Raw genomic sequence first — 26,636 nt, forward strand, 5'->3', positions numbered from 1 at the left:
CAAGGGTGGCGACGGTGCACAATTTGCATATTAAAATCACACTCAGCAAGACTCTGCAAGACTCTGAGGAGAACGTCACTCACTCCCCTCCTAAGGACCTCAGGGGCCGTGACACAGACTTAAAGAGAAGTGATTGTCTGTCTGACAATAAACCACAAACGTGCAAGGGGGGCAAAGAGAGAAAACGGTTCAAAAGCCTACAAGTGGATGCAAAATGTGCCAGAATCCCAGATATATATGTTTGCCACCACAGGTTTGAGTGCATTAGCAGTGGGCTGTCAACATCGAGTGCAGACACAGTCCTATCAAGTGTCCAGGCTGTCGGAGTGACACACAGCTTTAATGTGCAACAGAGTAACACAGAGGAAGGATTGAGCGCAGCGCACGCAGCGCACGCAGCGGCGTCTTTATGTTTTTATTTATTTTTATATTCAATATAGGCGTCTACACATCTCCTGCGGTATAAAACGAATGCCAAGAAATGATTGAAAGCCGACCACAACTACCAAAATGACTTTATGTTCTTTGCAGCAACGAGTGGATTACATTTTACGTTGTCCTGCAGTGAGACCGTGGTCACATAAAGGATTTCTGAAGTCACGTAGTTGCACGAAAGTGAAGCTGAAAAGAAGCAGGATCTTATTGTAAAGAAGTATTCGCAGGGAAGCGGAAGAGACGAAGAACTGCAGGTAGTTTTCTCCTCATATTCGAGACATATCATGCCGTGCATGAACATTTGCTGTTTATGTTTGTGTAATGTATTAGTCTTATTATAGAGTCACTGCTTACACTGGCTCTGTAGACACAAACATTGTTTGTTGTGTTTGAACCAAATTTATTTTCATCCGTTTTAGAAGGTCAAAATGTAATACTGAAATAACATTTCTCAAATGTCTCTTCTGATTTGTCATGGTTTCTTTCCTGTTAAAAGGGAGTTTTTCTTGCCACTCTTTGCCTTCATGTGTTTCCTCAGGGGTCAGGGTCTGGATCTCTGTAAAACACAAAGACTATTCTGATGGTAAAAGACGCTATACAAACGCAATTGAATTTAATTATACACAATGTGATACATTGCACTTTAATACATGAGAGTGTTAGAATTATTACAGTAATTAATGTGAACAGGGGATTCCATTAATAATAATTCCATAAATGTAAGCATGTCTGAAAAGTCTGAAAAGTGGCTCTGAACGCAACAATAGATGTGTAGCGGACTGTTATCTCAGCCGGAAAGAGCATTCTCACTCATTTCAGAGGGTTGATTTCTTAACCTGAAAGGATGGAAATACTTCAGTGAAGTATAAATACCAAATTAGTACCTGTGAATTTACTTTATTACTTTCCACCAATGAAAACAATATTACTTACTGTTTCAGATGCAGATGGCTGTGAATGAAGAGTGGCAGAAGATCCTGGAAGAACTGAAGAAGTCTGAAATCAAAGATTGTGTTCCATGTATGTACAACTATTTACATTTGTTTGTTGCTTTCTTTTCTTTTGATCTTTCCTCTTGTAAGATCTGACACAGTCTGTGTTCATGTGATAGTGTTCAGTAAATGTATGTTTGCTTTGCAGGTGCGGATGTGACAATGTGATACTTTGCACTTTAATACATAAGAGTGTTAGCATTATTACAGTAATTAATGTGAACAGGGGATCCCATTAATAATAATTCCATAAATGTAAGCATGGACGTCCTAGGGTTGACTGTATTCGTATTCGACGTAACTTCTGGGTTAGCGTAACAAAACATATAAACCACACAAAAAGTTTCCAGTAAGAAATAACAGTGAATAACAGTATATAACAGGGGTATGCAGAAAAATGCTCTTTCCGGCTGAGATAACAGTCCGCTACGCGTCTATTGTTGCGTTCAGAGCCACTTTTCAGACGTGTAGCTGACTCAGCTAGTCAGGGGAAATACTTATCTTGTCTTCAGAAGACATCTTTGATATACCACATCGGAGGCACAACGCTCTACAATTGGATATTTGAGCCCTTGTGATATCACTCGATGGTCCGATTGGATACTGACTATATAGCTAAATAGCTATTACCATTCCTGATTATGAGCGACTTTGTAAGACATATGCCCTCGTGTCGTATACGACATGGTCAACTCCAAAATATCAAGATAATAATAATAAATAAAATATTGCCCCAAATTATAGGGGGGCTTTGGATTATTTTAGGGAGGCTGAAGCCCCCCTAAAATAGGGCTAGCGACGTCCACAAATGTAAGAAAATGTACTTGATAGTTTATAACTGCTGGTTTGAATGATGAGTCCTGATTGTCTCTGATCTCTGAAGAAAATGTAAGAAAGAGCATTTAGATTTAAATGGACATAAAGATCTTATGTCAGTAGCTGGTCTGTCTCCAAACATTAGATGCCACAACTGGTCACTCTATCAACTGCCTATTACTTTTCTTTTACTTATGGGGGCTGATTGGGAAGGGACCATGGACAAGGACAAGCTTCCACCAAGACGTGCATGTGTGGTAACAAGATGTCTGGGGTAGATACTGCAGTATGTAATAGCTGTCTAGGGCTGTAACATGCCCAGGGACACAATAGAATCCCTGATGTTGTGTAAGCACTGTGCACACCTCTCCAACAAAACCTATCATGCTGGCTGGCATACAGGAGTTGATGGAAGACACACAGGGAAACACCATCCCTGCAGGAGCAAGCTGAGGGCAACCAACTCAATGCTGCTAACCTGCTAACTATTTCTGAGAAGCAGTGGCATTATCTTTGGTTCTGAGGGGGATAAGTAAGAAGAGCCTGAGAAGGTGAGTGACACTCTCAGCGGATCCCCAAATCTGACCACCAGCAGGGGCCTGCATGAAGTCTGCAAGAGAGCAGCTGCAAATCTGGGCATCTTTTGGCCTGACACCCTGATAGAGACGCTTACGTCTAGCTACAAAGGAAAGAGGCTCCCTGGCACCAAATTCCCCACCAAGCAGATATTTCCTTGAGTGCCTTGAGGAGGCAAACCAGTCCTGGAGCAGTCCTCTTACCGCAAAGAACCCTGCCCAAGGGGGTGTTGAATTGGATCGACAAGGACAGTGGCTGTATTTGTGAGGACCCTGAATGCATCCTTGCTGTTGCTAGTCTATGGGGCTATTAGTGGCTGTCCAGTCTCGCACATCCCAGAGAGCAAAACATGAGCCATTGTCTGGCACTTTTTTTGCAATGGGGAGATGCTGTAGTTCAAAGTGTGTTTCACCCTATTGTCTGTTATTCTATTTGGCCACCAGCACATGAGACCATTTCAGTGGTGGGTTGTGTCACTCACAGATGCTCTAAACAGGAAGTCCCACATCTGGGCAGCCGGCAGTCAGTCAGTTCTGGCAATAGAGTTAAAAAGGCTTCTGGGGGACAGTATGGAGGGCGTGTCCCATAATGCGATACCTCACTCATTTCAGAGGGTTGATTTCTTAACCTGACAGGATGGAAATACTTCAGTGAAGTATAAATACCAAATTAGTACCTGTGAATTTACTTTATTACTTTCCACCAATGAAAATAATATTACTTACCGTTTCAGATGCAGATGGCTGTGAATGAAGCGTGGCAGAAGATCCTGGAAGAACTGAAGAAGTCTGAAATCAAAGATTGTGTTCCATGTATGTACAACTATTTACATTTGTTTGTTGTTTTCTTTTCTTTTGATCTTTCCTCTTGTAAGATCTGACACAGTCTGTATTCATGTGATAGTGTTCAGTAAATGTATGTTTGCTTTGCAGGTGCTGAAGAGTTGATCAAGAAAAGTCCAATCTTCCACAGTGATGTTGTGTTTACCTTCAAGAAACCAAGAACAGGTTATCTATATTAGGAGATATTTACTGCATCACATGTATCTGAATATCTTGTATTATTCATCACAAATATTGTCTCCGTGCGCTGAAGTTAAAAATGTCTTACATGATGTAGAATTGGTGAATTTGCCTGCATATGTGTACTCAAAATGTAATATAAATGTGTAGACATTAATGGAATTTTTATTACTCAACTATATATATTATTATACTATTATACTAACTATACTATTATTCAACGCACAGTGAGATTCTCCTGTGTCGTTACTGGTGAGACTTTCGGTGCTCATGATGCCATAGTGGAAAAAGTGAAGAAGAAAACAAAACTGACTGAAACAACCCTGCAGAAATGTGACATCATCATTGTCTTCTGTCCAATCATAACCCGTATTGGCTCAGATGTGAAAGCAGTCAAGAGACATGCAGCAGGTAATGTACAGAGGGTCACTGAGATATGTGTGTTTGTTTTGTCATTTAATTTCAAACATCCCTTAGACATGTAATGTGGTTTTAGTGTGATAATGTTTAAGACTGTAAATTTGTGTTCATTTGATATTTCTTTGTTCCCTTCCAGTGTCATCGACTAATAAACCAATTATTGTGGTGCTCATGCATCACATCAGAGATGAGGAGTATGCAGTAGGAGAGTATGCAAGTGGAAGAAGAAAATTGTTTGAAGATTCAAGGTTTGTGTTGGAGGCTCATGTTCTCTACCACGAGACTCAGAGAGGATTAATCAAATGTGCACAAAATAAACAGGCTGTCAGTAAAATACAACATGAGTTAAAAACACAGTACGCAATCGCCGCAAATAGTGAGACACTGTGTCAGCACAGGGTTTTAGATTTCACTTAACAGGAAACAAAATGATCAGATGATTTGTTATTATACCAAACTGTGATAATGTAAACAATATTTTTCTGAATCATTAGAATGATGGCTGACCAGTGTAATGCTCATGTCTTTGGCACCTGACTTATCCTGTAATAAGTTTAATTTACTCAGTGTGGGATCACTAACGAAGACATTAACTGAAGTGAAGAATGTCCTGTTTTATAAATGGATCTTCTGGCTTATCGTCTTCATCATCATGACCAAATCACTGCACATCCTGCTTTTACAGAGCATTCATTTTTATAGAATGGACTTTATGTGTGGAACATCTTGATTGGATGTGATCCACTCTCAGAGCAGCATTCATATTATCAGTCCACTCTGCAGACCCATATAAAGTGAGTATTCAGCACAGCAGCCATACATTGTCATTCAGTGAGCATGTGTAATCATCTCTTTAATTGTTTTTTTAATGTCTGAATTAATTTTAGTTGTTGTATACATCTTAATGAATCATTTTAAAAAACTACTGAGAAATACAGGTGTACTTCTGAATTGTAGTCATAGCTCTGTAGTGCCTCACAGAGACAGAAAACAGAACTGTTTGATATTAAATATGTTCAATATATCGGTTTCTTCCCTGTTATACATGTCAATATCTGTATGATATAATAAATAATAAAGACAGAAAGGATTTTTTTTGGTAATTTTGATAATTGTTTAATGGATTTGAAATTCATATATTTATTAAATTCATTTCAACAAAAACACACCTTTCCATTTAAAACTTCTTTTATTGCATTTTACATGAATTCCAGACCCATTCCCTGAGAGAATTTTCTAAAATGAGAATAGCTATTAAACCTATCCTAATCTATATGGAGTTACATTTGTTTGTGTTGCTCTGTGAAATTGACGTGTTTCCTTAAGTAATGAATTACGCTAAATAGGGCAGCCTGCCATACTTGCACAAGAAGAGGTAAAGAATTATAATACCCTGCTGGTGCAGGCACACTGATCAACAACAGCAACAACAACAACACTTGCTAGTCACAGAGTGAGTGAGTGAGTGAGTGAGGAGGCATTTAGTGTTGCAAGGTACCCGCGGTGACCAAATGTCACAGTTCCTACTACATGGAAACAACATTTGAAATGGACTTGTACAGTTTTCTTGAAGAAGTTTTGCTGCTCATCCAAGCAGCTTCATCAGTTATTCAAGTCCAGATGCCTTTCTTCAATCTTCTCTACAGATTATGACCTGGATGAATGGGAATCTTCATCAACGTTTGAAATCTCACATTTAGCTATACACAAGCTGCCAACACATGCCCATCTTAATTTTTACAATAAAAAGAGCACTTGCTAATATCTGTAGGCAATAGAGAAGCAGGTCTGTGAAAACACACACACACATATGGTTAAGCCCAAAATTATAGATATTATGGTAAAGAAATGATTATAAAATGTTTCATAATTTTTGTTTTCACAAAAAAACTAATGTTTAATGTAATTATTTCTTTAATTAGCCTCCTGCACCTGCACTTTGCGAACATCGTCAATATCAGCCAAAGGTCCTCAATTAGTTCCTTGACCTTAGTCAAGACTCGCAACTGAGACTGACTCATTTGTCCCTGCCTCTCAATATATGGTAGATTAGAATATAGCATATTCTGGATTTAGTTCCTCTACATAAATGTAACTTATGTTACTTATAAGTCACACTTATGTGTGACTTATAAGTAACATAAGTTACATTTTTTCACCCTAGCATTGTTGTTAGCGTTACAACATTTTGAAGTTTATCTTGACTCAGGAAAATAATTGGTTGTGTACACTGATCACAACCCGCTTGTGTATTTGCGTCACATGTACAACCACAACCAAAGACTCATGCGTTGGGCAACGTTAGTGCAAGACTATAACCTGAAGATTGTACATAAGAAAGGTACTGAAAATGTGATAGCCGATGCTTTGTCTCGTGTTTTGTGTGTCTTGTGTTTAACTCTTAGGAGAACGTCACTCTAGATGGGGGAGGTGTCACGGCCCCTGAGGTCCTTAGGAGGGGAGTGAGTGACGTTCTCCTCAAAGCCGTATTGAGTGTGTGATTTTTGTATATGTAAATTGCTGCAACGTCGGCACACCGTCCTGATTGGTTCGTCTGGGAGCGATTTGACCAATGGGACAAGAGTGACGACGAGGCCTCGTATTAAAGGACCCGCGAGACTGCGCTTCGTCGGGAGAATTTGTTAGAGACTTGGTTTGTGTAGTGTGTGCTGGTTGTTCTCCCCCATGTCATGTGTGAATTGTGTAAAAAGGAATAAGATTAGATCTGTGGAAACTGTGTTAAATTTAGCCGAGCTGTGCTGTCTTCTATTGTGTGAGTGAGTCGCTCTGTGGAGTAGTTTTCAGTTTGTTTGTGCCTTGTGTATGTTTCGCTCTTGTTAGAGTCGTTTTTTGTTTGTTGTATAGTTGTGATGATCCCTTGAGTTGGATAGTTTTGTGTTCTCCGAAGATTGCCCTGTTCTCTAATGTTAATTCCCCAGCAGGGTTCTTGCTTGTTTTTCTTTTCACAACTTTTGTAGTTTTTATTTTCTTGGTTGTGAGGTTTTGTTTGAAAACCTGTTTTTTTTATTGCACCACAACAGTGAGTAAAAACATAAATACCTTGAGTTCCGCCTGCAAGTGGTTTTATTTTTCACCGTAATAATTCAAATTAATCCACTGCTTTAGTGCACGTCCTCCCAATCCGCCCTAGACGAGCTGTGGACGTGACATGCATGTAAACAAAATGATACTTAGAGCTTTTAATCTAATCTAAATATTTTGGTAATAAAGTTAAATCATTTACTTTCTGTAAATGTCAGATACTGACCTTCTTCTCCAGATGTCTGCTCTTGTACACAATCTTCAGGTCTTTTTTGTTTCAGGACAGGCTGCATCAATGTTGGTCATTATTGCTATTTAGGGAATCCCTGCAGACACGGAGACACATAAATAATGATGCTTTGTGACATTTTCAATAGATTGATTGGATATATTACCGGAAGAATTGAACAACTAAAGATATTAGTTGTTGTTTCTATTTGTGCTTTTACACAGTCTCATCCTGCTGCTGTAATGACTACATTGCCACTTGGAGATCAAAAAGTATTTTTCTTTTAACATGAACCAACTTTTGTTTTCTGTTTGATCAGGTTTAGGAAAAAAATCACAGTTTGAGATAGATGACAGGTATTTTCTGGTGAGTACCTGCTATAATTGTGAACAAATTTAAAAAAGGAGTGTGAAAACATCCTGACAAGAACACCAAGAGTTTGAATTAATGCAACTGGACTCATGGATTTTTTTTTTTCAGAAGATGTTTCGACACTTCCCCGACTCGGTCAGGGGTAGTGGGGGTAGAACTGAGGAAGCCATAAGTCCAGTGTATTCGATTAAGCATGACCTGGATGAATGAGCGCATCCACACATCCTGACAAGACCTCTTACCCAGGTCAATCATGCAAAATGAATAAGCATGCAAATCACCATTCAGGCTTCCGTACCGCATCATTGACACCAGGGTTAACAATGACCAACACCTGGGCTGTTACAGGGTTGCCAGCAAAATAGGACTGCTGTTGTTCGAGAAGGAGTGGAGACAGAAAGGTTCATCTCCAAAAGGGGAGTTTGTGAGGAATGTTTTAGGTGTGTCAGACAGGCTAATAAGTTTGAAGTTCAAAGTAGTAAAGTAGGCTGTGAGTTAGAAGAGGAAGGGAGACTCTGGAGTGATAGAGAGCATTCCCAGAGGTGAGAGAGTGGTAATCAGAGCAGACTTCAATGGGCATGTTGTTGAGGAAGACAGAGGTGATGAGGAGGTGATGAGGAGGTGATGGGCATGGTTGGTGTGAGGAAAAGGAACCAAGAAGGTCAGGTGGTGGTGGACTTTGCTAAGAGGATGGAAATAGCTGTAGTTTCAGAAGGAGAATCACAGAGTTACATATAAGATATAAGAGTGGTGGTAGGAGCACTCAGGTTGACTACATCCTATGTAGACAAAGAAATCTGAGAGCGCCTATTGACTGCAAAGTGGTGGCCAGAGAGAGTGTAGCCAGACCACACACCAGATGGTGGTGTGCAGGATGACTCTGCTGGCTAGGAAGAACAGGAGAGGAACGATAGAGACCAAGTGGTTGAAGCTGAAAAAGGAAGAATGTTGTGAGGAAAGACTGAAGAACGTAGACAAGAACACAGGGAACTGCAGTGAAAAAGGAGGTAAGGGGTGTTGGCAAAGGTCGAACAGAAAGCATACAATACACCAGGTTGCACACAAGGTCAGGAGAGGACTTGTACAGGTTAGTGAGTCAGAGAGGTGATTACACATAGAGGTGCTAACAAGTGAGGAGAGTGTACTGAGAAGATGGAAGGAGTATTGTGAAGAGCTGATGAATGAGGCAAATGATTGGGAAAGAAGAGGGGATGATGGGAAAATGTAGAGCAGGAAGTAGCCAAGATTGGAAAGGATGACATGAGAACTTTGAGTATCTTGATCACTGTGATCAAACATTATTAGTTTGATTCAGCAAAAATTATGTTATCTGATCCTTATGTTTATGCAGACAGTGGTAGAAACATAGACCAAAATAATCTTTAGTGCCTAACACTTCCTGTTGTCATGGTTTCAGCCAGGTCTTTTATTTTGTAGTTCATTTTCTGTTGCATTAGTTCCAGTTTTACCAGTTATTTATTTTGTAGTCACTGTTCTCCCTCTTGTTTCTGGTGTTTTGTCTTCCTTCCTCGTGTGTGTTCCCTCCTCCTGTTGATTACCTGCTCCGCCCTAATGTGCCGCACCTGTGTCCTATTGTCTTCCCGCCCTCCTGTGTATAAAGTCTGTGTGTTTCCCTGTTACCAGTTCATCTTGTGAGTAATTCAAGTGTCACAGCCTTTCTACAGCCTGTTGGTTTTCGTGAGTTTTGTTGGTGTTTCAGTGTTCAGCCCTGTGTTTGTATTCTCTAGTGTATTGACCCTGCTTGGATTCTTGTCTACGGTTTTGCCTTTTGTTTTTTGTACCTTTGCCATGCCGACTGATCACCTGTGTACCGAACCCTGGCTAGCATTAAAGGAACTGAGTTTGTTTGCATTTGTGCATCTGTATGCTTCATCTGGATTTCTCATCCATCTAAACAAGATTTTTAATTATGTTAAAATTTTGAAGTAACTGTCAGCTCTTGAAGTATCTTGTAAGTCTGTCTGATTAAATAAAATGACAGATGTACCTTGTAACCCTTGCTCACGTATCCCTTCATGGCCAGTTCAATGTCTTGAAGAGAAATACCACTGTCAGTTCCCTCCACCATACCCATAATGTCATTGAAGAAAACAGGGTAATACATCTTCTGGCCTTTTCTTGTTATCTGGAATCTATGAGTCTCATACTGTAACACAAGAAAAGGTGATACACATTTCACATTTTCCATGTGTAAATTAAACATGAATACACACAAAGGGATCTTATATTATTTTTGACAATGTTTCATGTAAGTAAGGGGGCACAAACATGATCCACTGAGCAGCTTCCCTCTCACCCTCTGACCTCTCCTTTACTCTCCTTAGTCTGGCTCACACTGGTCTCAAGACCTGCATGCTGACCTGCAGTCCGGCCCCTGAACTCTCCCTAGGCCTACGTTGTCGGGGGGGCACAAACATGATCCACTGAGCAGTTTCCAACTCACCCTCTGACCTCTCCTCTACTCTCCTCAGTCTGGCTCATACTGGTAATATCGTCTCATACTCTGTGTTTACTGTCTTCCTTGTAGTTCTGTGCCTCGCTCTCGCTCTCTCTCTTTGCAGGTCCCAAAGCCTGCATACTGACCTGCAGTCCGGCCCCTGATCTCTCCTGTGCTCATCAACTTCACTAGCCCCTGCTGCTCATCTTTGCTTTGATTACTATCAAATTACTATCACTACTTATGGACTGACAATATATATAGATATCCATTACAATATAATCACTGTTTCATCTTGCTGTCATGTTTGCTCTGTACTGTATCATGTTTGTATCATGTTTGCTCCTCTCTCTCTCTCTCTCTCCTTCCTTCATCCTCTCTGTCCTGTCTCCCTCTTCTTCTCCTCCTCTACCCGGCCGACTGGCAGCAGGACTGGTTCCCCCTTTAGTTGATGGGTCCTGCTCAAGGTTTCTTCCTCTTAAAAGTTTTTCCTTGTTTTTCCTCCACAGTGCTCTTAGGGGGGTTTGGGTTCTGGGTCTCACGCTCTGAGTTTCTGTGAAGCGCTTTGAGACAATTTCTGATTGTAAAATGCGCTATATAAATAAAACTGAATTGAATTGAAGTGAAGTGTAGGGGGATATTTACTACGGTAATATTGTTTTAGTTATATATTTCCTATGGTTCTAATAGCTTAAGTCTTCTTGCTGTGTTAATACTCTGACCCTAAAAACACTTCAATCATGAGAGACTCAGCGAACTGAATGAGAAAGATTTATTAAGTACAAAGTTTGAATGTGCATTGGCGTCCTAGACCCCATCGTGAAGACCACATCCGGAAAGGGGGGAAAACGCAAGAGGAGAGGCTGCTGGATCATAAGATCCCCCCCGGGGTCTAGACCTGGTGGTGGTGGAGAGCTGGAGGGCAGGAAATAGAAGGCCTTACTGGCGTGGATCTGGTGGTGCTTGGGGTGGAGGAGGGTTGCCGGGTTCGATCAGAAGACAGCTGGAGAAGAGACGAAGACTTTTAAATTTCGTGCTAAGCTGTGATTGGTCAGGAGAGGGATGGAAAGCGACAGCTGATTGGTGAGGGAGGTGCTTTCTATTAAGCACCTGACTAAGTGAGCGGAAGAGAGGGGGAGCAGAGGAGTGAGGGATAGAGGGAGAAAGATTAGGAAGCGGATAGGGATAAATGGTGAATGATGGGAAATAGAGTCTTCCTGATTGAACTTACGCTGAGAGCTACATTTCAATCATGAGAGACTCAGCGAACTGAATGAGAAAGATTTATTAAAGAACAAAGTTTGAATGTGCATTGGCGTCCTAGACCCCATCGTGAAGACCACATCCGGAAAGGGGGGAAAACGCAAGAGGAGAGGCTGCTGGATCATAAGATCCCCCCAAAACAGAGAGAGATGAGAATTGAGGTCAATACTTACATATCTGGGCTCTAGATGGAAATCATGTAAAATGAAAGACAATTGTTAAAAGAATGCATAACATGACAGCAATCTACGGACTTGATGCCTTGAAAGGGGAAAGGAGAAACAGAGCTTAGCGAGTTAGGGATTAAGCTAGAGACAGCATAGGAAGAGGAGGGTTTAGGAAGTCGAGGAAAGCGTTAGAAGAGGTTTAGCGAGCGTGAGCTCGAGCTGATGAAAACATGGAGAGAGTTTAGCGAGCATGTGCTCAAGCTAAGGAAGCACGGGAAAGCATGGAAAAAGGAATTTGTTTAAACAAAGCCCAACGGCTGAGATTGTGTTAAAATGAAACCTAAAACGAAGCCCACAGGCTGAAATTGTGTTGATTATACAGCCTAATCAGAAATTAAGCATGGTTCAAGATTTGCACCACCACCAGTAAGTGATGAAAACTTACATAACGGAATCACCCCAATAATATGATTAATAAGCATATCAGCTAGGCCAGAAGGGCCTGAAAGTAAACGAGTGGTGAGATATGACGGAGCGTGCTCGTTGGCAGGAATATCTTAGATATATTGCCTGGTATGAATTAAGCCCGCTGGCATGATGGCATTGATTAAGTGACCTGTCTGAAATAAAACTCGCTGCTGTGATAGCATAGCTAAATGGCCTTATAAGATCCGAAGCCCACTGGCTATGAATGCATTGATTTAAGGCCTTGCGTGAATGAAGCCCGCCAGTAGAAGGTGCATTAATATGAGGCCTAGGGAATGCCGTGAGAATGAAGTTAGCAGACATGAATTGACGATACAGCAGTAATAGGTGAAACTCACCAGGGACGGAGATTTCTGAGATACGAGCACATGTTCGGTGTTTTGGAGAATACAGGAAGTGAAGATCATTGACCAAGTGGTTGCGGGGATGGAGGAGATACCTTGAGCTGACAGAATGAAGCCCGCTGGCTGAGAAGCACGGATAATGCTTTGAATGAAACGAAGCCCACTGGCTGAGAAGCACGGATAATGCTTTGAATGAAACGAAGCCCACTGGCTGACAGTACATTAATTATAAAGCTTGAGGGAAAGCTGAAAGGATAGAGAAAAGGAGGGCATGGAGATAACATACATGATTCGAGCATTACACCACCACCAGTAATATGATGAAAACTCACATAATGATGAAATCACGTAATACGATTAACAATTCTACCAGCTAGGCCAGGTGGGCCTGAAGATGAATGTGTAGAGAGAAGATGACTGAGCGTGCCATTAGCAGGAATTAATTGGTTAAATGGCCTTGCGTGAAACGAAGCCCATTGGCTATGATAGCATAGTTATATGGCCTGCATGAAAGCACCCACTGCTGTGATAGCATAGCTAAATGGCCTTGCATGAACCGGAGCCACTGAGTTGCTGCTGAAGTAGTTGCACCTATTCTAAAGGAATGACCCTAATGATGATTAGGGGATAATGGGGATCTGAAGAGAGGTTGTATGAAGTGAGCATAAAACCAGTTCCTAGACAGAGGGAGATTCCTGTGATAACCGAGGGACTTGAGGATCTAAATTGGGGCAACCTGTAAATAACCGCTCATGGATTTAAAAGGACAGAAGGATGAATTAATGCAGGCTATGACTTCTGAACATGCACCACTGCATTTAGGGTGTAACGGCAGCTGTAGTGGTTAGATGGAATACTAGTTCTGAGAAGGTGACTTCTAGAAGGACTGAACGAATGGGAGGCCTACTCTAAGAAAGCCAAAAGCTAAGCGAAGAGAGATTCCAGGGGAGAATCAACAGAAGGAGAAATACACCTGATCTGGGTTGAAACCAATTAGTGGAGAATTGAAAGGGTTATAGGCCACGGAGATTCTAGAGGAGAGGGAGAAGCCTTCGAATGCCTTTAATAGTATAACTGCAGGTTTGAGAAATAACCTGAAATTGAAATGCATGTGAGCCGACAAGGTTCTGATGTGAGGTAGTATGAACCACCAGGAGCACCCTTATCTGAATTAAATGCGTTTCCAATGATGAACCCAAATGAAGCAAGCCCGGCTATGGGATAGATTGCATGCAGCACCGAAGAGACAGAATTGTGAGAATTTAAAGCCCGGCATCTAGCGAATCACTGGCCTTGGAGGAAAGAACCCCCCAAAACCCACAGATGGGCTCCATCTGGAACAACCCGAGAGAATTGGATGAATGCACTACGTCATCATTAAAAGAACGCACACATGATGCAGAACTGATGAAGCTGTTTGGATGAGCAGCGAAACATCTTCAAGAAAACTCTACAAGTCCAGATGCCTTGCTTCAATCTTCTCTACGTATGATGACCTGGATGACTGAGAATCTTCATCAACATGTTGCAGAGCTCTTAGCAGGTGAGACCAGATCCGCAGATCACGCTGCAGCCTTGGATCAAGGCAACATGGAGACGGAAGATAGGAACTGCGGAGGAGCATCCTGAGGGGAAATATGAAAGGTTGGCCCTACGCAGTGTTGGGGAGATAACAGATTACATGTACCGACGTTATGTATTTAGAATACAAGATATGAGTAACTGTATACCGTTACAGTTACACTCTAAAGAGATGGTAATCAGAATACTGTTACATTGATGAAATCAGTGGATTGCATGACGGTACTTTCCCGTGTTGCTGCAGGTGCGGGCGACAGAGAGGACGGAGCAGCCGGGCTGATGGGGGTCAGAGTCTGAATCGCTGCGTACTTGATGCTCCTCCGACATGATGCCGGTTCACCGTTAGCGTCACTTTGATAAGTGAACTAGTTAGCCGTTAGCTGCTAGTTAACTCCGTCCAGACCTGATGCTGATGAACATTTAAGTATGAACGTGTGATTGCAGTCAGCTGGTTTTATACATGGGTCTGTTTGACATTGACATCGATTCTGTGTGTAAAATGACTTTGGTTGCATTGTTTAAAAATATTATTCTGTCATTACGTTCCGTTTCTGTTTCTCTAAATAGAACACTGATGGAACAATCTGGACATTTTCTATTGAATGTTTTATCGCGTCCTTTGTAGTCAGCAGGGGCTGATGGCTGCGTTCAATCACTTAAAATGCAATTCAATGTGTGAGTAATCCAAGTATTCAGAATACATTACTCAGAATGAGAAATGTAACGGAATACATTACAAATTACGTTTTGGGCATGTAATCTGTATTCAGTAACTGAATACATTATTATATATATTTTTAAACTAATAACCGTTTGACCTGTCAAACCATATGAATTTAAACGTAGCAAAATACCCATTAACGACGGCATAGCGAACTCGCTTGTCTAATACATGTAAACACGAGCACATGGCTACTTAATATGCAGACTACGTCATCGTCATGATCGATAGTGGATCAACTCGCGTTATAAATTACGCACGTCAGGCAGTAAGCTCCATGCAGCTGATCCGAAGATGACTAAACAGGGATTTCTGAGGAGGAAATCATCCAGCATGTGAGCATAGAGGGAACTCTAGCTTCTTTAGCAGGATCTGGCATAGGGCTTTGACGCGAGATTGAAGATGCAGGTACTAATGCAAATGAGACGAACGGTGAAATATATATATTTTAAATCCCGCTTAATGCCGAAAAGATTCCAATGCAACAGGTGAATGGAGGAATCTAAATGGGTCAGAGAAGTCGGCTCCCAGGCCCATGAATAGATAAATTTAAAGCGCTATCCGCTGCCATAAAGAGGGGACAAAAGTTCGGCGTAATCAGACTAATTGCTGAAATGGGCCGGAGCGAGGAGCGGACAGATCGAATAAAGCCATTCTGCAGGAGTATTGCGTGTGGCTATGCCGATGGGGCTTGTACGAGAAGACGAGAGCGGAGGGGATTTATATACAGTAGCCCTTCTAGTTCTTTCTGTTCAGAGACTATTGAGTTTTCATATCGTGCTGATTAGATTTTTTTTTTTTTTTTTTTTTTTAACCTGAGAAACTGAGAGGAAATAAAACAGACATGAACCAGAGAGTTGACAAACGCGAAATGAGGATTTGAAAACCGTACTGCGCACTGACCTGGGGTGCGTATCCTTGTAGGCGCTACAGATGAGGAGAGGTGACAGCCATTCAAAATATAACGGCCTTGTATATCTGTGGCAGATTGAGAAAAGGTTAAATGCTGAATGCCATGGCGGTAGGCTGAAGCACAGAGGGACACGGAGCAGTGAGCCCGCGAGTGCTACATGCATTGCCGAGATCATTTGGGACCCCGGCGAACATGGCCAAATTCGGAGTCCAGTCCGCAGACCAGGCTACTAGCCGAATAGTGAGAATAAGCGCTGCTTACTGGAAGTGATATTGATAGAATATGTTTTCCGGCTATTTGAGATGGGGGTCTCCGGTAAAGAGCTAGATAGTTCATTCTTGGCGTCTCTCCGGGAAAACTGAGCACATACATCCTGAAAGACGCTGAAAGACTAGAAACTGCCCGATGGATCAGATCGCTGACAGCCGGGGATCTGCAGATGAGGACGGCTGAGAATTTAGCTAGATGCCACAGATTTATGACGCTGAGGAGATTGCGGGATGAGGTTTACTAAAATATTGTCCCTGCCTGCAGAATTAAGCCCTCATATGTTAGCGGATTGCGAAATGAAAGGCCTACCTATAGGAGGGGCAGGCCGAGCAGACGCCAGAGTGTAGCAGGAAGATGGTGAAGGAGAACGGAAGATCGGCGGCTGAGATCGAGTGGCTGGATCGGCAGGGACCGCAGGAGCAGGAGATGTGGACTCTACGACTGCCTTCAGGTGGAGGTCGACTGATTGAAGAAACAAAGACTGGCACTGGCAGTGTTTGATTGAGCGTGTCGAGGGAATAAGTGGAGTAGCGGCAGCAGGAGAGTAAGCGTTCCTTCGTTTAGCCCTGGGAGCAGAGGAGGCTGACTTCTCGCTCCTTTTACCGGCCGCGGGAGCCGCTGCCGGCGCGGGTGCAGGGGAGACGGAATTTGGATCTGATGTTGGATTAAGTGAGTTCAGGAGGAGGAATAATGCCAGTTGATTGCAGCGTAGAGCAGCGCAGAATCGTTGCCGGGTTCGATCAGAAGACAGCTGGAGAAGAGACGAAGACTTTTAAATTTCGTGCTAAGCTGTGATTGGTCAGGAGAGGGATGGAAAGCGACAGCTGATTGGTGAGGGAGGTGCTTTCTATTAAGCACCTGACTAAGTGAGCGGAAGAGAGGGGGAGCAGAGGAGTGAGGGATAGAGGGAGAAAGATTAGGAAGCGGATAGGGATAAATGGTGAATGATGGGAAATAGAGTCTTCCTGATTGAACTTACGCTGAGAGCTACATTACTGAGTGGATGGATAATTGGAGAATATATGCTTGAAGAATATTGAAGAAGTTACATTTGACTTTTTTTTACCTAGATATTTGAGAAAATTACTGAATTTGCTTTTTGAGTTCACAATGACCTTTGATCATCAAAATTTAATCGGTTCATCCTTCAGTTTAAAGACATTCCTGAATGGGACAGACACACAACAAACATAAGGTGTCTGGCTACAACCATCATAGTGAGGCAGCTAGAGAGAAAGAAAATGATGTTTTCATTTTTCTGGCTTGTAGTTCTGCACATACTGAAGAACCTCCTGATTGTTTCTGATCAAAAAGATTATATCTGATTTTAGAATAAAAAATAAATGTTGGTCTTTAGCCAAACCAAACAGTCAACATCATAAAAAAGAATCATGTATGAAAGCACATGGTGACAATAAAACACTCCCCCAGGATACCTTCCTCCATGGCTCATCAAGAATCATTTATTTATTTATTGTCATCAGAGGGGCTCCATACAAAACACTGACTGTTTGTTATTGCATTTATTAGATATACGTTTATGTTGAGTTTTTCAGCATCACCAGCGTTAAACTCAGGTAAGAACCTGAAGGAGGCAATGATTTTCTTTAGCAATGATGTTCGGCATATTTATTAGAGACTAAAAAAACTAGTAAAAATGGGCGTGAACCAAAACAAAATGCACTGAAACTTTGTTTAGTTTACAGACTTGCGCCTCACTGTGGTTGCAACGAAAGTTCAGCTGTGCTCAGAAGCAGGATGTAACGGACTGGCTGTCAAGTGAGCTGTCATTTGACAGCAGTCAAAGAGACTATAATACTGCAGAGAACCATCGAGTCATTTCCCTCTTCACATTAAATCACCAGTATTCCTGTATTCAACTGTATAACACTTTACACACACACACACACCATTTACAGTCAGATTTGAGTAATTTTTATTCATTAAATAAATGTACTTGTGTTGTGTAAAACAATCCGTATGTAGACATTGTTTTTCATGACACAGTGTAAGGAGAGACACTGAAGGATTTGTGCTCGAGTTTGAGAATGAAGTGTTTCTACAAAGTGGGACTCTTGGGCTTATTGGGAGAGTGAGCATGAGAGTGCAGAGGCCAATACAGTGTTTCTGTATCAATATCAATGCATAATAACAGAATCCAGTAAAGCCAATAATCAATGGGCATCTTTCAAAACAAAGAGGATGAGTATAGATAACAGGGATATTTGCATTCAATACAGAAAAAATGTAGACACAATGACACCAGCAGAGGGCAGCACAAGAGAGGAGCAGAACACATAAGACTTGAGCATACTGGGCTAAATAAAACACTGAACCGAGGCAAACGTCCGTCTGCTCTGTGTGTGAACTGAAGCGGAGACTGTTTATTGTGTATTTTGCCAACATGTCCAACAACCTTGTGTCACAGGATGTTTGTTTTTGTATTTTATATTCCTATTTGATGTAAATAATGTTTATACTGTTTATTTCTACCGTTAGATGTATGTTAGTATGCTGAGTGCCTGGATATTGCTGCTGCAATAGCAAAATGAATAATGTAATTGTATTCTATTCTATTCTCATGCTTCGTGAGTGCAGGTGTTTTAAGTCTCTTTGCAACATAAATATCTTAAGGCACAGAAATCCTGCAAACAAAAGCCTGTATGACAGACTGGCCACAGTTGTGATCGTTTCCGTTTCACAAACTTTAACATTTAAGACAAGTCTTTCTTTTAAGTTATAACCGAAGACATGTAACCCACGCAGCTTTGACAGCGTGCACGACATCAACAGTCTTCTTTAAGTCCCTCCTTTTATCGCGCAAAATCGATAACCAAACAATTTCTAAGTCACGCGATGAAAGTGAAACTGTGAATAGAAAAGACATGAGATCATATAAAGACACAGTCACATAAAGCGAGCGCAGCTGATCAGTTCGTCGGTGAGTGTCACCTCAAAGCTTTATTAAACTTTACCTGATCGAAACAGAATAAAATAAAATCATTCTAATTCCTCGTCAATTTAGAATTGTATTGTTTGTATTGTAAATTTGTAATTTTTTGCATTACCAGCCTAATGCTGATGTGACATATAATGTTGTTAACGTCTTACTTTAATTCCAATACTATTCCAATAATAAATAATATTATGCAAACACCCACGCAGTCACGTCCTGTTAGAAACAATCATGTAATGCAATCTATTGTTTCTATGTGTGAGAGTAACGAGCACGTCTGTACAAAACTGCCAGAATGTTTGTGAAGATTTATATATATATATATATATATATATATATATATATATATATATATATATATATTCTTTATATATATCGTGACTGTCAAACATAATAGAATTAGCCTTATCTCAATAAGTCCTCAACTCTATGCAAATCAGACGCATCACCCAACCACAATGCATTGTGTGGACATGAACCATTACATTTTTTAAAAGACAAACTGATGTGAGTTTGCAAAAGAAATGGTGGTTTATACAGAGGTCTGTGCAGAAGACAACAAATGTTTGTGTTAATTACTCTGAACTGTGTCTCCCATTAGAAGAAACAGCATCCACTCCTGTAGAGTTAAACTGAAGAGGTGAGTCTGCTGCTAATGTGCAGTGAATCTTTGATCTTTGATGAACACTAACTATTCTTAATCATTTCACAGTGACCGACCTGTTGGGGCCATTGTCAGTTGTGATGTGTCTGAAAATAGTTAAGATTCACCCTGTTGTTACGGGTGACACACTCGGAGCTCATAAGACCATACTGGATAAATTAAAGGGAATATGTACATGGGTGCAGACATCATCCCTGGCGGACTGTGACGTCATCGTCGTCTTCTGTCCAATCATATCCCGTGCTGGCTCTGATGTGGAAGCAGTCAAGAGACATCCCGCAGGTAATGGAGAGAGATTCACAAAGATACATTTGCATTTGTTTTAGACATTTCAAAGTCATTCCTCAGATATTTAATGTTGAATTAAGTGATGAATGTGGGGATGTACTGAGAGAGTAATCTGGAGTTTAAATGGGATCATGTTTGCAGCTGTATGTTCCTCTTTGAGAATATTATACAATTGTCTCTCTGGCCTTTCAGTGTCATCCAACAATAAACCAGCCATTGTGGTGCTGATGCATCACACCATAGATGAGGAGTATGTACTCGGAGGAAGGAAATGGTTTGAAGATCCAAGGTTTGTGTTGGAGGTTCCTGTTCTCATCCATGAGACTCAGAGAGGATTACTGCAATGTGCACTAAATACTCATTCTGTCAGAGAAATACGAGAAAAGTTACACAGACACAGTAAATATGCTCGGACTGTATGCATTTTAGTTTCTTTTGTTGTTGTGGTCGGGTTGGTGGTTGTGCTTCTGGAGTGTTATCCGCCCGGGAATTGAAATCTCTTGGTCGTTTGGTACTCGGCCATTCCTTGATAAGGTGTCAATGGTTGTGTTTAATGTGTGGATATGTTAAAGTGCATTCTGCTGCAGAGATTTACTCTGAACACAGAACACATACTTTGCTGACTGCTGCACCATACATGTGATTTTCTGCAGCATAATGGAATGGAATTAAGTTTGTTAAGAATCCCATTTAATCATGTCATATTAAATCAAGAGCTTAAAACAACACAACTGGCTAAAGCTATGATTCTAGATTCCTGTCTAGTCTGGACAATGTGTAGTGTAATTCATTGTCATGTACTGTTTGCCTGTATCATCTCTGTGTTTTTTTTCCAGACTTATTTGTGTCTGATTTAGTTTGTATACTTCTCAAGGGACAACAAAAACACTACCAAGAATAGGCCAGCTTCTAAATGAGCATTATCAGTGGGTTGTTAATAATAACAGATCCTGAGATCAGTAACACTTGTGTATCAGTGTAGCACACAAAGGGGTGATCAGGTGGAAGTGTTTGATATTTTATTGTTCAATATTATATATCTTCCTATTATACTGTTAATATCTAGGCTACATGACCCTACATGACATAAAAGGACAATAATAAATGGGAGAAAAAAGATTTGATGTTTATTTTTAATTATTAATAGTAATTAATAATAGCATTTTAATAATATTTACTTGTGGAGTATTCAATGATTTATGTTGCATCTGCTTGGAGAATTTAGAAAGGTAACATGACACATAAACACCAGAATACTGTGAGCATCCTAGTGACTGTAAAAATGAAAAATGTTCATTTTAAGGTCCTGCATGAAGACTGAAGTCTGAAAGACAAAACATTTACAGCATGCTTTTCAGTTCTCTGGAAGTGCCACTTCATTTTTTTCACTTGATATTCATATTGATTATTTCAATTACCTGGAAAATGTGACACCATATTAACTTTACATTATTAGACAGTAGTTGTACAGTTATTGGCAGCAGTGCAGTTGCTGCAACTTTTACAGCATAAAGCTGAAAGTCTGGTTGTCACGTTGATGCACAATTTTTGGGTCAAGTGGTAGGACCCAAACCCATTGTTTTCATAGCTCTGTGGCAACTCACAGGACAGAAAGACGACTCCAACATTCATTTATTCTTCTGTATCACAGTATAGCCATCTCTAAAGTTCATCACAGAAAAAAACACTGATAACACAGACACACCTGACTGAGATAATTTCAGCTCCACCCATAAAGATAAACAAATGGCCGTTTGCAATAAAACTCAAAACATATTTCAACTCTAACTTGATGATTTGTATCTTATTTTATTTAAGCATGTGACGTGCATGAACAACATAAAGAGAGAGAAATAACATACAAATCTCACCTACAGACACAAGCTGATTTTCAAATACAAAGCTTTCACTCATCCACACTTCCTGCATTTATTTCTTGTGTGCAAGTTATACAGTTTGTTTATACATTTGTTTATTTCTTAACAAAGTCATCTCCAAAGTTGATCATGTTTCTCAGAGCACTCAGGATCAGAGTGTCCACATCATCGTTCAGGTTGATCTCATGGCTGTAGTTCTTCACTGGATAGATGCAGTTCATTGGGATTCCTATGTTTGAGCTAAATGTTTTTATCTGAATGTAAACAAAATGATGCTTAGAGCTCTGAATCTGAAATATTTTTTATAATCAAATGAAATAATTTAGTTTCATGAAAGACCTTGTTCTTCAGGTGTTTGTTCTTGTACACATTCTTCAGGTCTTTTTCTGTTTCAGGACAGGCTCTATCAATGTTGGTAATCACCGCCACTTGTGGAATCCCTGCAGACACACAGACATAAATAATGATGGCTTTTGAAATATTTGATAGATTGGATATATTACCTGAAGAATGACTAATGGCTAATTGAACAAGCAAATATATTATGATTAAGGTTAAGAATACCTTTATTAGTCCCACAATGGGGAAACTGCATTTTTGCAACAGCAGATACAGAAAGCAAAAAAAAGAGAAGCTATTTATATATAAAATGATAATATTATTATTTATAAAATAAATAATAACACAAATATAGAATCAACAAAGAGTTTACATATTAGGAGTTATTTATATCACTGTAATGGTATATTGCCAATGGGGGAGTTTATGTCTAAAGTCTTTTCTCTTATCTTGAACCAACTTTTGTTTTCTGTTTGATCAGTTTAAGAAAAAAAAAACACTGCTGTAGTTTGTCTGGTGAGTGCAGGCTGGAATTGTGGAGCCATTCAGAAAAAGAAATGTGACAACATCATGACAAGAGCTCTTACCCAGGTCACTGGCTGTCTGTCTGACCCTGCTCATCATCTGCAGAATGGACGGTGTAATTGTTGGCATGTTGGCAGATAAAACCCAAACTAGAACATGAACATCTTCAGAGGGTGCTCGGTTGTAGTAACGATTACCTACTGACAGTGGAGTAACTGGGTTGAACTGGAAAACAGTGAAAAATGCATTTTAACATAAAGTGTGGCCTAGGACAGCAGCTGCTCACTCTTGTGCTCCATGAGGAAAGACTACTGGTTGTATTTAGATGAATGATGGAGTCCTGTGTTGTAAGTCTGTCTGATTAAATAAAATGACAGATGTACCACTTAACCCTCCTTGACATGTCCCCTCATGGCCAGTCTGATGTCTTTAAGAGAAATGCCACTGTTGGTTCCCTCCTCCATACCCATCATGTCATTGAAGAAAACAGGGTAATACATCTTAACAAGACACAGGTTGAACCAATCAAGATGGAGAAGAAGTCAACACAGGCACACAGGGAAAACTGGACTTTCAAAATAAAACAGGAAATACAACATATCCATTCTAAAATCACTAGAAACTAAATAAACTGGGGAAATCAAGGAGTCAAAAGAAAACACAGTTATACAAAGTGTCATCACTGGCATCAAGACAAACAATGATCCTGTAATGTTTAACAATGTTTCTTGTAAGTGTGAGGCGACAATTGAAATTCCACTACAATATTTTTTTCTTCTTCCTGTGTTAATACTCTGAGCCTGATATACTGATGGATGATTGGAGAATATATGCTTGAAGAATATGTCACACATGTTTAAGAGTTGTCACAATTAGTGACAACTCTTGTCCATAATCGGAGTTTTAGTTGACGTGACGCTGCCAACATGGCGGCGGTCATCAAGTCCCGGAACCTCCCACCGAGCCTCAAAACGGCTCTTCAGAAACAAACGGGTGATGTCACGGAAGCTCTGTCCATAGTTTTTACTGTCAGTGGTTCCAGTTCATAACTGATCCCTTGAGATAATATTCTTTTTTACATGGTGAATATTTCTTCTAGGCAGTAGAACATAGGCCATTTATTTAGTGCCCAAGGAGTAATTATCATAATAGTAGAAAGCTACAAGTTTGACTGCATGATGTGTGCATGACAACTTTGTAGAATTCCTGTAAAGAGCCAATGTAAAGAGATTATGTTGTCAAGAAAACCCCACCCACACTAACAAACCCAAAGTACAGCCACTACACTAAAGACAGACAAACATATTGTGTCCATCACACATAGTGAGGCAGCTCACTTTTCTGGTGAAACTCATATCACTGGTGGTTGCAGAGGTTCCAGCAGGAATCCCAATTCTGCGTCGTATGACGTTATTGACAGAGTTGATGATGCTGGACTTTCCTGCTCCAACTGGGCCGTACAGAAGAACTCTGAGGTGTTTAATGTTTTCATATTTTGGCTTGTAGTTCTGCACATACTGAAGATTCTCCTTATTGTTTCTGAGCAGAAAGATAATTTTAGAATAAAAAATAAATGTGGGCCTGGTGGTTTACACACTGTTATGTGCCAATAAACTCAGGATCCAAATGCAGGTCTCAAAATGATCGGATTTATTTTACAGAACAAAAAACAACCGCTAGGGCGAAAAAGATCTCTCTGCTGAAAACGAAAAACAACCACGACGGCGAAAAGGTCTTCGAGGAAAACAAAGTCCACGACGGTGGGAATCCTTACAGGCGCTCTGGAGACTGCAGCGGAAGATTGGACGGGACCAAGGCTGAGGCTCCTAGTAAGCGGAAAAAAGGATGAGTACGAGCAGTTGAAGAAACAACGTTTCAGGAGGGTCGGTCTAGTTACCACGACGTGAGTTGAAGAACTGACGAGGAAGACAGGTAAGTGAGGTCCTTAAATAGGCGGGGAACTTGATGTGGAAGGAGGACAGGTGAGACCAATCAGCCCAGTACTCCGCCCAGAGGAAGCTGCAGCCTGAACAGAGCGCCTGAAAGAAAAAGCAAAGGGAAAAACAAAACAACAACCAGGAGGCCAACAGAGGGTGCTCATGCGTCTCACCACACACACACATGTCACAAGAACAAACCTTTAGCTAAACCTAATAACAGCTGAAAACAATCGAAGTGTGGTCTGACATAGGACACAAATAAAGTCTTCCAGGTTGAATGTCTTTGTTCTATGGCCAATATGAGGATTAGAGTTTGCGGTGTTCAAAACTGTAACTAACATGTTAACTTTCATTGTGTCTACATGTGAGGGTGTCACAAGGATAGAATTGATATATGTCATTATGTCACACACTATCAAACTCATTTACATTTACTAATAAGATACAAAATAAAACTATTATTTCAAACATTATTCATAGGCGTACAATGCATGATGCATTTAACTCTAGGTTAATCTAAACATGCTAGCAACTTTTTGTAATTAGCTATGCAACACACGCACACACATATCGTCAATTTGTTTGTATATGAATAGTTGTCATTTTTTCCAGGTTTGGCAGCCCTCAGAGGTTAATTCAAATATGAAAAATAAAATAATTTAAAATGAATTATTTTAACACTACATTATAATAATAACTGCTTAGAGTCTTTTATATAGACAAAGTTGCCTCCTCCCTTCTTCAAAGTCAGTCAAAATAGTGACTCACCGAACGAGTTAATTGAGAAAAGGACTCATGAGTCCAGAGTCAATAAATAAACCTGGAGGTTTGAACAAGTCGTTCATGGCTCAGTCCTCTTCAGTCCTCCTCTTTTTACTTTGTTTAGTAAAAAGCCAATAAAATTGTTTCAGCCTCCCCATCTACTGTTGATTAAACTATAAGAGGAAGACTAGTGTACTCAGTCAGAAGTAATGCTGCCTTATATACAGTTGAAATAATTGTACAGAGTAAATATTAAACTGTTAATTGTTAGTATTACAATTTATTTAATTATATATTATATAATAATAATAAAATGATCTAGCTCATTATAATCTGCTGTTTTCCACACAGCAGACATTAGACTGCCTGTTTCGATAAGTAACAGTTATCCATGGCCTGCGGATGTAGGTCAGGTTTTTATGATCTGTCCAGACTACGAAGGGGTGTTCTGCCCCCTCCAACCAGTGACGCCATTCCTCTAAGGCCAGCTTGATGGCCAAAAGCTCTTTATTGCCTACATCATAATTCTTCTCCGCCGGGGTGAACCAGCGGGAGAAGTAGGCACAAGGGTGCACCTTGTTGTCTTGCCCTGACCTTTGAGATAGGACCGCCCCAACCCCATAGTTTGAGGCGTCAACCTCGACAATGAACTGGTTGGAGGGGTCTGGCTGAATCAAGACAGGCGCGGAAGAAAACAAAGACTTAAGGTGGCGGAAGGCAGCATCTGCCTCAGGTGTCCAAACAAAAGGAGCTGCCGGGGAGGTGAGAGCTGTCAGGGGAGCCGCCACCGTGCTGTAGCCCCGGATAAACCTCCTCAGGAAGTTCGCGAACCCCAAGAATTTCTGAAGCTGTTTACGGCTGTCGGGGGTCTGCCATTCCAGCACGGCTTTGACTTTCCCCGGGTCGGATCTCACCTCCCCTCCCGCCACCACGTAACCTAAAAAGGAAACAGAGGGTGAGTGAAATTCACACTTGCCAGCCTTCACAAACAGCTTATTTTCAAGCAGTCTCTGGAGCACCATCCTAACATGCCGCCTGTGTTCGGTGGCGCTCCTGGAAAACACCAAAATGTCGTCCAAATAGACGAACACAAAATGATACAGGAAGTCATGAAGAACATCATTAACAAGATTCTGGACACTGGCTTTGCCAGGCTATACAGCCTGGCCTTAGGCAAA

The 26,636-nt window shown here is 40.8% G+C and overlaps 1 protein-coding gene, 2 long non-coding RNA genes and 1 pseudogene across 3 annotated transcripts in view; 2 read left to right on the forward strand and 2 right to left on the reverse strand.

Annotated features, from left to right (window-relative positions):
- The window catches only part of LOC114426624 (uncharacterized protein DDB_G0283697-like), a 403,048-nt gene that overhangs the window by 49,581 nt on the left and 326,831 nt on the right, over positions 1-26,636 (reverse strand). The gene's annotated exons all lie outside the window — the stretch shown is intronic.
- Positions 612-3,613, forward strand: LOC114426684 (uncharacterized). The gene is made up of 3 exons (XR_003669384.1): positions 612-689; positions 1,377-1,455; positions 3,553-3,613. It is a non-coding gene; the product is annotated as an uncharacterized LOC114426684 (long non-coding RNA).
- On the forward strand, positions 18,992-21,101 carry LOC114426671 (uncharacterized). The gene is made up of 4 exons (XR_003669370.1): positions 18,992-19,048; positions 19,665-19,703; positions 19,776-20,009; positions 20,208-21,101. It is a non-coding gene; the product is annotated as an uncharacterized LOC114426671 (long non-coding RNA).
- LOC114426664 (interferon-induced protein 44-like) lies at positions 21,988-23,504 on the reverse strand (annotated as a pseudogene).

The sequence above is a fragment of the Parambassis ranga genome, chromosome 21 (assembly GCF_900634625.1).
Source record: "Parambassis ranga chromosome 21, fParRan2.1, whole genome shotgun sequence".
Taxonomy (NCBI): domain Eukaryota; kingdom Metazoa; phylum Chordata; class Actinopteri; family Ambassidae; genus Parambassis; species Parambassis ranga.